Source organism: Juglans microcarpa x Juglans regia, chromosome 5S (assembly GCF_004785595.1).
Source record: "Juglans microcarpa x Juglans regia isolate MS1-56 chromosome 5S, Jm3101_v1.0, whole genome shotgun sequence".
Classification (NCBI taxonomy): domain Eukaryota; kingdom Viridiplantae; phylum Streptophyta; class Magnoliopsida; order Fagales; family Juglandaceae; genus Juglans; species Juglans microcarpa x Juglans regia.
Genome location: NC_054603.1, coordinates 3,358,101 through 3,367,697, shown reverse-complemented (window position 1 = coordinate 3,367,697; position 9,597 = coordinate 3,358,101). Strand labels below are relative to the sequence as shown.

The following is a 9,597-nucleotide window of genomic DNA, read 5'->3' as shown; positions in this document are numbered from 1 at the left end:
TACTGCTTTCCAGAGAGCTAAGCTTTCTGTAATAACAGGTTGAGCCACCATTGAAATTTTGTTACAAAGGAAGCCATAATTTCACCTTCACTATTTCGGATTATAATGCCTAAATCCACTTTCTGATTGTCTACATTAATTGCTGCATCAAAATTGGCCTTAAGAAAGTCTTTCATTGGTTTTTTCCAATTTTGCTTTTCTCTTCTTATTCCCCTCTTCTCGACTTCTCTTCTTTCTTCTCCTGAGCCTCCTTATACTCTTTCAAGCTTGTTAAAGCATTTTTTTATCACCTATGTTGGATTTTCAAACAGGTTCTAAAAAACTACTCTATTTCTTCTATGCCAAATGCCTCTAAAGATGGAAACAGTTTCCTCTAATTCTTCCTTCTCAATTTTGACTTAATTTATCCCATAACTCCATAAAGTCATCTTCCATATTTGTGCATTTTTGCACTAAACTTCTTATCTCAGCCCACACATCATTTACAACAGGACATTTCCACATAGCCTGAATTATAATTTCTTCTTCCCTTAGGCAGATAGGACAATTTAAATTTTCTACAATCTTTCTTTTGAAAAGTAAAGATTTGGTAGGAAGAGATTCATTACTTGCCCTTAACAAAAAATGCTTAGTTATGCCAAAAACTCTCATTCACTATATCTTCTTCCATCTCTCTTCTGCTTTATCTACTCTCGAGCTCTCTCCCATTAAACTTCTTCTTCTAGCTTGGGCCACATGATCAGCACTTCAAACTGAAAATTTACCATTTTCGCTATAGTTCCATATAAGTTTGTCTTCTGCACCTCTGTTATTAGTAGGCAGTCTACATATCAGATCAACTTCCTTACTATTAAATGTGTCTCTTATTAGATCTTCATTCCAAACTTTCGACTCTTTTATTAATAGCTCACTCAATTTTGCTTTCAATCCTAGGGAAGAGACAGGAGATTGAACACAATAGGTTGTTGGCATTGGCAGCCATTTGGGTTCCCATATCTTAATCTTCTTTCCATTCCCTACATGCCATATCAAGCGTTCTTTCAGTAAATTTGTGGCCAACTGCACACTTCTCCAAATTAGTGATGGAGAAGAGCCAAGTTTAGCTTCCAATATATTTTTGTTTCTAAAATATTTTCCTTTATAAAATCTTGCTACAAGAGATAAAGGATCATGTAAGAACCTCCAGTGTGTTTGGCTAATAAAATTAAATTAAAACTTTCCATGTCTCTAAACCCCAATCATCCAACACTCTTTGAACCCCCCAAATAATTCCAACTCTTCCAATTGATACCTTTGTTATCTTGATTACTTCCCTAGTTACCAGAATTTTGCCAACATAGCTAAAATCTCAGGACAAAGCCTCTTGGGAAGTTTAAAAACACTCATAGTATATGTTGAAACAGCTTGCAATACAGCCTTAATGAGGATTTCTTTTCCTGCCTTGGATAAATAACTATCCTTCCAATTATTTATCTTGCTAGATCCATATACAATCTTTAATTCCTCTGAAAGTCATGTTATACATAGATTTAATTAAATATTTTACGTATCTCATTTATCATTAAAAGTGTTAAAAATATAATATAAGTAAGAGTATAAGTGTTAGAGATATAATGGCCACAATAATAATGTGATGAATGTCTCCTCCACGTCAATTTGCAATTGCAATTAATAAATATTTTATTTATAATTGAGTTCTCTCCTTAATTCGTTCTTTTGGGGTCGTTATATCATTTGGATAGTATTTTTTAGTCGAACCTAGGGGTGAATTCGGTCGGGTCTAGTCGGTCCGGAGGGAGTTTTTGGAACCAAATCGAACCCCCACTACAACATAATAGGCCTTTTTCCACCAATTTGTTTTCCAAGACAAACGCTGGTGGGAAATACTTGCTTGATGCCACAAAATAGGTCCGTGACATAAGAAATTGCTTTTTGCATCGACATCACTACGACCTTGTCTAATTGGTTGTAATAAGTGTGTCTTTTCCCACGAAAAGAACTCGCCGGAAATGAAAATGCCCAAATATTAACGCGCGTACAAACTTTGACTGGGTCTTGGACAAAACCTTGGTGGGAATTGATTCTCTGTCATTTCAGCGGTAAAATTGTCGACCTCCCCAAACCAAAATCTACCAAATTGAAGGTGAAATCTCTCGTATTTTCTTATATTTGTTGGCCACATCCTGTAATTATTTCTTGTGGATTGGGTAAATTAGGGCTTGGGGAGAGAAATTTTACAGAGATCTTTGTAAGGAGTCCCAAGTTTTCCCGAGAATTTCGCAAATCATCCTTGTCGGCGTCCACCAGTTGCTAGGACTCCCACGACTTGCATCCACCACGTTCAACCCTAGAAACATCGGTGGAGCTTCCAATTTTGTTGACGTCGTGGATCGTATTTCCTATGGTTGGACCCTGAGCTCATACGAAGACGGAACATGGCGTCGCCTCACTGCGTCCCTCCATGGATTCCAACCTGAGACACTTTACAAGGATCGAGCAAAGCGGTTCGCACGATTCTCAGTCAGAGTTGTCCACGGACTCGTCTATGGCATCACCACTCTCGTAGGTCCTCTCTCTCGCACTCTGAATAGTTTATATAAGGGTTAGTTCTCTGTTTTTCATTTCAATAATCTTCATATATTGTTTTAGTTGCTTTTAATTTGGAATTACAAATAGGACTCATATCATGCATGGTTTAGACTTTGGTCAAAAATGAAAGAGAAAAACAAAAACAACCAATGGTGGGAAGAGTACCCAGATCATAAATAAACTCTGTTCCCCAACTCAAACATAGAAGGAGCAACAAAGTAAGATAAGAGATTGAGATCGATCTTGACATTAGAAAACTAAGAGCAACAACACAATCTTACGCACCCAACTACAATAGCAAAAGAAAATAGTTTCTTCTAATCCTACCCATGTATTCTCGCCCTTTATTTTTTATTTTTTTATATATATGTAAAATTTTTAACAAAGCAAGGTAATGTATTCTTGCTATTAATGTAATGACAAGCATCTATCTCCCATTGTTATAGCACTTGCCACCAGTCTTGTAGTTAAAAATAGATGATGTAGGCCAAAATAAACTCCCATAACAGTGACATATCATATATTTATCTCTTATTACATACAGATTAAAAGAAAGATTGTAACTACAGTGAGAACACCATTCTAGTGCATAGAAGAATAATAATGTGTTTACATACAACTATTATGCTCAGGCTGAAAGTCTTGCTCTAAGTTTTGTTGCAACAGCATCAATGAACTCTTCAGTATTCAGATAGTGATCCCTGTTGGCTCTGCACGATGTGTAATGGTATATCACCACCATGGAAATAGAAACTAATCTTAAATAGAACATTGACCTCCTCTACACACACTTACTTAGGACCGGAAATAAGAATAGCTAGATCCTTGGTCATCTTCCTAGATTCCATAGCTCCAACACAAGCAGCTTCTAGTTTCTCAGTGAAATCCACTGGACTGCATTCTCATCCAACTTTGCCCTGTCAACCAAAACATAGTTAGATCCTTGTACAGTAAATGTTTACTCTACATAAATAATTAATACTCATCCTTTCTTTTCCCCTTGTGAAACTTGCAATCTTCATAATAGTTGAATTAACTATTGCAGAACCCAAGTCCGCAGATCAACAAAGCTAGCTTCATATACCTGTGTGCAAGCCCTCGCGACCTAGCAAATATTGAGGCAATGCTATGTGTCTTGGGTTCACCTCGTTTCTTTTGAACCCTATGTGTCGTGTAGTGATAGTGCCATGGGCAGCTTCTGCTTCTATTGGGGCTTGCAATCTGGACAGCCCTGAAACTAATTATTATTACTAGTAAGTCAAAAATATACACATCTGGACACACCTGAACAGATGCCATCGTCTCATTTTGTTTTCATCCCAATGGCTATTCTAGTGTATTACAACATTCTAGTGGTTTTGTGTCCCTAATCGTTATGACCATACTCTCCCAACTCTGCTTGTACTTTCCTATATCTATTGTATCAGCACCCAAACACTAGAAATACAAAAAAAATCAAGTGTAGTTGGCCATCGTTGGTATTTATGGCAGAATATTGTCATCTACTACAGAACAAAGTTCTCATCCCAAGAAATCAAAACACTTAAACAGTATACGCACCAGTACACTGTTATCATCAATCCAAGAGATCCAAACCCTGCACCATATGTATGCAGAAGTTAGTGATCAAGTCCAACCAGTGAATGCCAGATTCAACATTAAAATGGACAACAATAATTTGTTCAGGTCCAAGCACAGAATAAAGAAAACTCTCTCCGTTGATGTCATGAGCAATCTGTTACACAAACCCAAGGGCCAAGAAATCACTCTGGACATCACCATGTTAGTTCTTGCATGCCCATACATAACCTCCTTCACTCTTGAGAGCGTGCATAAGCCACCATATCATCAATGAGTCGGTGTCCATACCTTGTAATTTGATAGTATAAGTAACTAAGTGAATAAAACGATAACACACAAACCATCACTTTTAAATAAAAAAGTGACACTCACCATATGCCAGCACCCTCATACTTTGATTTCCACTTGGCCTCATAAATTATTAGATCTATTAATTTTCATCGTTTTCCTTCCTTAATTTCCTTTTACGTACGTACGTGTGTAGTTTGTATCTTCCTAATTAAAGAACATCTGTTTTGCAATTATTTGAATGAGCTTCTCCTTTCTGGGTTTAGTACTAGTACTGGCCTGGTTAACCGCTTGATGGTTAAATGCAGCCAGCAGTACTTACTACTCAGAGTTGCCAGTAGTAATATTTGTTGAATATGGCCAGTTGCAATGTTCATGAATAGTGATAGTGTGATCGTGAACAAAGAGATCAAGGAACAAAAAAGAAAAACTTTCTTGTGATTAACATAGCTTTAAAAAAGGGTACTATTACGAATGAGAAACTTTCTTTGCCAAAACTTTAGAAAAAAGAACCCATGTTTTTAACCTAGGCAGGATCTTAAATGCAAGATTAGGGACGTAAAATAATTCTAGTATAGCCAGCTTCTTATATATATATATATATATGTATATTAAAATCTACAAAGTTGAAATGCTGTTAGAAAAATACAAATAAGAAGAGTAGTACTCCAAACTACTATTGTTGTCGAATATCACAAAGTAGTATGTGGTTATTAATTGCACCTTTTGTTTTTGTTGTATTAATTAAGGGAAAATTAGTAATATTAATGGGAGTATGTACAAGCGTCCAATTCTATCCAAATAACGTCGTCCCACTAACAAAACTTCAAAATTAATAAACGCTTGACTCATATTTCTCTCACACCCTTATGTCACATTTACTAACGCTTTATATGTTAGGCACTTGTGCCTTATAATGCACGCATAATATATAGTTAATAATATTAAGACAACTTAATTATATATACGTACAAGCTATATGATATGTTAACATAAAGTTAATTATGAGATATTAAGAGTTCCTACAAAAATTAAACAGAAGATCGATAATAGCTACTGCAGCATAGATTTATGGTGCAAATTTTCATCAATTGGTCAGTACTTGTAGATCATTAGCATTTCTCTAATGATTTATTGACAGGAACATGCATGTACATGATATTCTACAATTTAGAGGGTAATGAAGAGCCAGATCAGCTCTATTTCCTTTTAAATAGAAGCAACGTCTACATCCTAGCTAGTTATATGCATGTCCCTGCAAATTGCATATAACTAGAAAGTAGAACATACTATAATAACAACAATTATTTAGATTAAAATGGCATCTCTTTTCAACGATGAGGTTTACACAATTTATAACAACAAGTATAACTGAACAATTATAACAACTGGTGGGATTTTTCTTCACTTTAGAATGAATAAAGTGGTGGTCGAGGCATTATAGTTACGCAAAATTGGATTAGTTGGAGTGTGTTTGAAGAAGACATTCCAGTTGAAAAGAAGCTATTTAAGGCAATCGACGAGAATATAAGAATCCAAAGTCATTTAAAGGCTCTTTAGAGGTCAGAGCCAAAAGCCAACATTGCCACGGCAAGCTAAAACTGTGCGCTGGTCATACCCTCCAAATTACAGACTTCAAACAAGAAAAGAAAGGGATACATAGCACCATATATATCTGTTTCCATATATAATTATATCTCCCCTGATCTTTCTTTCTCAGCTTACATTCTTGGGTCTCTCTAGATCTTTCTCAATGGTAAATTTTAGTTGCAGAATCTCTGCCATGATCCGTATTCTTCTCGTGGTTTCTCTCTACTTCTTAGGTACCTGATCTTTGCTTTTATTTGTTGGGTACTTCTGTTTTTTTGCTTTTGTGTGTGGTAATATTAGTTCCTAGTCTCTTATAAAAATATATATATTAGTTCCTACTCAACAGAGGTTGCTCTGTACATATAACTATTGTATCAGCACCCAAACACTAGAAATACAAAAAAATCAACAAGAGTTGGCATAACATGGTATTTATGGCAGAATACTGTCATCTAAGCATATATGCTCTACTGAACAAAGCTCTCATCCCAAGAAATGAGAAGTCTTAAAATAGAAAACGCACCAGTACAAACGTCATCAGTCCAAGAGATCCAAACCTTGCACCATATGTAATAGAAGTTAGTGATCAAGCCCAACCAGTGAATGCCAGATTCAACATTAAAATGGGCAGCAATAATATGTTTAGGTCCAAGCACATTGGCTAAGAATACTCTCTCTGTTGATGACATAAGCAATCTGTTACATAACATCTAATCTGTTGAAAACAGATAATATTAATCAAATGACAGTTCAAAATCAAAACACTAACCAGGCTGCATACCTTCCATCATAAATCTTTAGAATTGTATTCTTTGTGCAAAGATAAAGTGGCCATTTTTTCTAAATGGCTTGCACATGGAAGCCTCAGCAAATCCATGAATAGACTGGACACATGCCCTCACATATATATGCAGAATAAATCAGTGAATTCCAGCAATCTATATTTTTTCCTTATAAATATTCAAGGATTTTGTAGGCCTAAATAGAGCAGGTAAACTTCATATCATGTTTTAATATCACATACGTTAGAATCCCTTATCCAGTTGCTTCTACATTAACTTTATTGTAAAGGCAAATTGCAATTGGGAGAGAGGTTCGCGCACATGCCTCAACTCATTCAGGCTTCGTATATGGCCTATCAAAGGCTATATATGTATATCCACTATAGTTAAATTAGCATGAAAAAAAACAAACATTAATAACAAAATTTATATATTAGTAATCTAATATAGCTTCTAGTTTTGAACCCTAAGTGGCTCATTCTCGGGTCCCTACATGGACACACTAAGCATTGCTCCACTTCTTTAGTGCTGGTACTGTTCCAGTTCCAATTAGAATTTGATAAATTAAAGCTTATTTCTCAGCACTTGTAAATAAAGTTGTAATGTAGTTTCTTAGGTTATTATTTTCATCGAGCTTATTTGTCAAGACTTGTAAATAAATTTCAGCTTATTTCAACTTCTGTAGGTTGTGGATACCATGGTGCAACATTGTCTTGCAGACTGATTTGTATTTAATCAGTCACAAACATTCCCTATTTACCACATCTAGTCAACAAACAATCTTTAAAAAGCTATCTCAAGCTATCCTTTGCAGATTATTGGAATTACGAAAGGTGATTTTCCTACGTAATTCTACATTTCCAATAATATTATGCTAAATTTAGTACTATGATTATCCTGACTCAGAAGAACTAGATAAAACCTAAATACATAGCAGTCATTTCTATATATGGTCTTATCACCCTATACGGTTTTAACTAGTCTACAGATAACTGAGCAACTAATAGGTATGGTTACTCATACTTGATAACACAAGTTAGACATCGACTCTAAAACAGACCACTTAAACATAGTTGTTCATCTATACCTACCCACAAAAAGAAATGAAAAACAGATTGCACATGGTCCATTTCCAATTTTGCTTTATTAGCAACTTTTGCAACCGCAATCCCAGTATATAACTCCATTGCAAAGTACATGTATCATATTCAGTTCATTGACTATCACCTTATAATCATAATTATAGGATTTCATTATGTATGATACTAATACACAAAGTCACGTCTTTTTTGATAGTCAAAGCTTGTCTCCAAGTATGGAGACTAATATTTATGATCTTAGTTTTGCCTAGTTATTACACCAAGTCTTCTTGGACCTAACATTCTCTTTTCTACTAGTCGGTCACCTGCATACGATGGATAAGGCTTGGATGCATATCGAAGATAGATTGCAATCCAATGAGTATGCTGTTGGTGTTAGACAATTCCTGGCTATGGCGCAAGCCCACACACCTGCATCTGATCACATTAGGTGTCCATGTAGGAGATGCCGGAATATAGCTTTCCATTCTATTCATACAATCGAAGATCATTTGTTCATCATGGGGATTGATCCAACTTATACGGAATGGATATTCCATGGGGAAGATTATCCTTTCCTAGATGCTACCTTTTCTGACGAAGAAGAAGATGACGCATCGGCTTACAGTGACTACATTGATGATGTCGACGAGATGTTAGATGACATTCGTCATGGGTCATTTATGGATAATTCAACTAGAAATGAAGGAAATGCAAACCCACATGATCAACCATCCACCTTTAATCCTCCAACAAATCTTAATTTCGAGGAGTTGGTAGCTGATGCACGACATCCACTTTATCCTTCATGCGATAAGTTCTCAAAACTGTCATTCATCATCAAGTTGCTTCACATCAAGAGCATTGGTGGTTGGACCGTGAAGTCATTTGATATGGTGTTAAAGCTTTTACAAGTTGCATTTCCTGATGCTCTATTTCCTGACTCATATAACGATGCTCGTCGCTTGGAGCGTGGCTTGGGCTTTAGTTACAAAAAGATACATGTGTGTCCAAATGATTGTGCCTTGTTTTGGAGTGAAAATGCATCGTTAAATGAATGCCCTAAATGTAACGCATCTAGGTGGAGAGTATGCACAAGTAAGCAACAAAGGATACCACAAAAGGTTCTTCGATATTTCTCCCTGAAGTCGCGCTTGCAGAGGCTATTTATGTCAAAGAAGACAGCCCAAGCCATGAGATGGCATGTAGAAGCTCGGGTTGATGATCCAACATGCATGCGACATCCAGCAGATTCTAGGGTATGGAAAGACTTTGATCACAAACATGAGAGGTTTTCCCAAGATCCTCGCAATGTTAGACTTGCTTTGGCGAGTGATGGGTTTAACCCATTCAATAACATGAGCAAACTGTACAGCATATGGCTAGTACTACTTGTACTTTACAACTTGCCCCTTGGTCATGCATAAAAGATCCATACACCATGTTGTCCTTGCTAATCCCTGGCCCTAAGTCACCAGGGAATGATATTGATGTGTTCTTACGTCCTCTTATCGATGAGTTGAAGGAGTTATTGGAAGAGGGTATTCATACCTATGATGCGTATAGTACTCAAATGTTTAGGTTGCATGCAGCGCTACTTTGGACCATCAATGACTTCCCCGCATACGCCAACCTTTCTGGGTGGAGCACAAAGGGGAAGATGGCATGCCCTTCATGTACAGCTGACA

The 9,597-nt window shown here is 36.4% G+C and overlaps 1 pseudogene; it reads right to left on the bottom strand.

Moving 5' to 3' along the window:
* Window positions 1–3,217: 3,217 nt before the first annotated feature.
* LOC121267946 lies at window positions 3,218–6,243 on the bottom strand (annotated as a pseudogene).
* Between the last annotated feature and the right edge of the window lie 3,354 nt (window positions 6,244–9,597).